We start from the raw sequence: 2,774 nt of genomic DNA, 5'->3' as shown, positions 1-2,774 counted from the left end.
TCCTCCTAGTTGTAGAACTTCCATTCAGCCAGCCTTCCTGTGGTTCTGGATGATGTCCGTTCCGTCTTTTAGTTGTATTTTCCAAATTCTATATTTCATCATTTAAAGATCTCTACCAGCTGATCTAGAATAATTTCAACAATAGCTTCATTTCATTCTCCCTGCCTTTTTCTTACTAGCCATCTCTTCCCTCTCTTTCTCCCTCTCCCTCTCCCTCTCTCTCTTCTTCCTGATGGTGTGTTTTTTTATTCTTTTAACTGGTTGTTAATCTTACTGGTTCCCTCATTTATTTTAAGTTAAGCAAAATCACTGGCATGTTTTTTATATTTGTATTAGAGGCCCGATGCATGAAATTCGTGCAAGAGTAGGCCTTCCTTCCCCCGGCTGCTGGCACTAGCTTCCCTCTGGCACCTGGGACCCAGGCTTCCCTAGCAGCCCTGGCTTCCAGAAGGATGTCCGGTCTAATTAGCATATTACGCTTTTATTATTATAGATGAGTCATAATTTTCCCTTTTTAGTGGAAAAATCTTTGTGTAACTTCATGTATGTTTGCCCCTACCCTCTTGTGCTTTTTGTTCCTGGGATGTTCTTTCTGTTAATAGTCCCATGTGATAGCACTGCATTGCAGTATTGTCACTCTTGGACACAAGGATTTGACCTCATCTTTGCTCCTAGTGCTCCAGACAGTGCTTTGGCATGTTGTCATGCACTTGATATGTAGAGTGAGCTGTGAAGGGAGGATGCAATTCTTGGGCTCTCTCCTTGGTTGGTGAGTTCAAGGGCCAGGGGCATACCTTCCGTGGGCTTTATGATTGCCTGGATCCCCTGCCACCCACTTCATCCCCAACCCTACTCTCAGATTACCTGCTCTATTCATTCTCTATTGCTGCATAACTAGTCACCACAAACTTAGAGGCTTCAAACAATATCCATTTTTTACCTCTTACTTCTGTAGGTCAAAAATCCTTGCCGTAACCTGTTTGGCTCAGGGGATAGAGCGTCGGCCTGCAGACTGAGAGGTCCCAGGTTCGATTCCGGTCAAGGGCATGTACCTTAGTTGCGGGCACATCCCCAGTGAGGGGTATGCAGGAGGCAGCTGATCAATGTTTCTCTCTCTTCGATGTTTCTGACTCTCTATCCCTCTCCCTTCCTCTCTGTAAAAAATCAATAAAATATATTTTAAAAAAAATCCAGGCAGGCCTGTCTGGGTTCTCTGCTTAGGGTCACGGGGGCCACAGAAATCTGCCTACTACTCCTGCCTCCCTGAATTGGCTAAGAGTGTCACATCCAACAGAAATGAGACTCGGCAGGGGGTTGTGTGTACTAAAGTTCAGGGGAGGAGTGCAATTCCTGGAGATAAAGGGAGAAACTAGCAAAAGGGGGGACGATTTGGATGAAAAGGCAGGGTTGACCTGATAATAAGAAACTGCTCCCGAAAGTCCACGGGCAAGGGTACTTCATATACTTCCTAGACACCATTTTAAAAACAATACCAGGCGGCTCAATGAATCTTCTAAAATATCCAAAATATGATTAAAATACTAAAGAGTATCGCAACAGTGTATTAATGAAAACACATCTGAAAATACTAATTCATAAATTATAAAGTGCTAAGCAAACCTACATTATTACTATCAAAATATTTCATATGACATCCATATTTTGTTACGTATAAGAAAATAACTGCTAGTAATAGTTTAAATGTTTACTTTATGCCAAGTCCTAAGCCCTCACATGGATTATGTCTCACAGCGACATGTCCTCCCCTCCCCCAATAAGGTAAATAGTATTGATATTCCCATTTTACAGATGAGGCAACTAAGTACCAAAAAATTTAAGGGACTTACCCAAAAATCATGCAGTCAGGAAGATAAAACTAGGTTCAGTGCCGATCTGTCTGGTGCCCAGCCTGTGTGTAGTCACTGTGCGATACTATGGCAGTTAAGGAAAGAGCCAGAAAGACAGTTACAATCAGGGGGAAAGGCTCAGACCTGTAGATGGACAGACAGATAGAGAGAACAAACATGGACATTAGCGCCAGAGTTACTGAATTGGGTGCACTAGCTAAGGTATACTGCTCTAGTTGCAATTTGCCCTTCACAGCTTTTCTGGAATAGCTGTTTCATATTCCCTGTCTTCATAAGATTTGAAATTAAAATGAGTTCTTGAGCATTTGCTTATTCTTTTATTTATTTATTTACTTATGATGATTATGATGATGATTACTAGAGGCCCGTTGCAGGAAGATTCCTGCAAGAATAGGGCTTCCTGCAGCTGGAGCAAAGCAGAGAAGGGAGCGAAACCCGCTGAGGCGGGCTTCACTCCCGCTCCCAGCCTCTGCGGCTGGGTTTCCCCTCCCGCCTCCCGCCTCCGCAGCCTTGGCTCCGTTCCTGTCTCCGCCGCCTCTACTTTGCTCTCTTCTGTAGCGCTTCACTTCCATGTTGTCTTCAGTCTTCGCTCCCAGCCGATATATGCAAATTAACCACCATCTTGGTTGGGTTAATTTGCATATAGCCGCTCTGATTGGGCGGTGGGCGTGGCTTAAGGCATAGCGAAAGTACGGTCAATTTGCATGTTTGTCTTTTATTAGTGTAGATTTTTAATCCTCACCCAAGGATATTTTTCCCCATTTATTTTTAAAGACAATGGAAGGGAGGGGAAGAGGCAGAGAGAGAGAGAAACATCGATATGAGAGGGTCACATTGATTGGTTGCCTCCCACATGCTCTGTGACCTGGACGGGGATGGGGAATCATCGAGCCTGCAACTGAGGTA

This window comes from Myotis lucifugus, unplaced genomic scaffold (assembly GCF_000147115.1).
Source record: "Myotis lucifugus unplaced genomic scaffold, Myoluc2.0 scaffold_161, whole genome shotgun sequence".
NCBI classification, from domain to species: Eukaryota; Metazoa; Chordata; class Mammalia; order Chiroptera; family Vespertilionidae; genus Myotis; species Myotis lucifugus.
Note: the sequence above shows the minus strand (reverse complement) of the source record.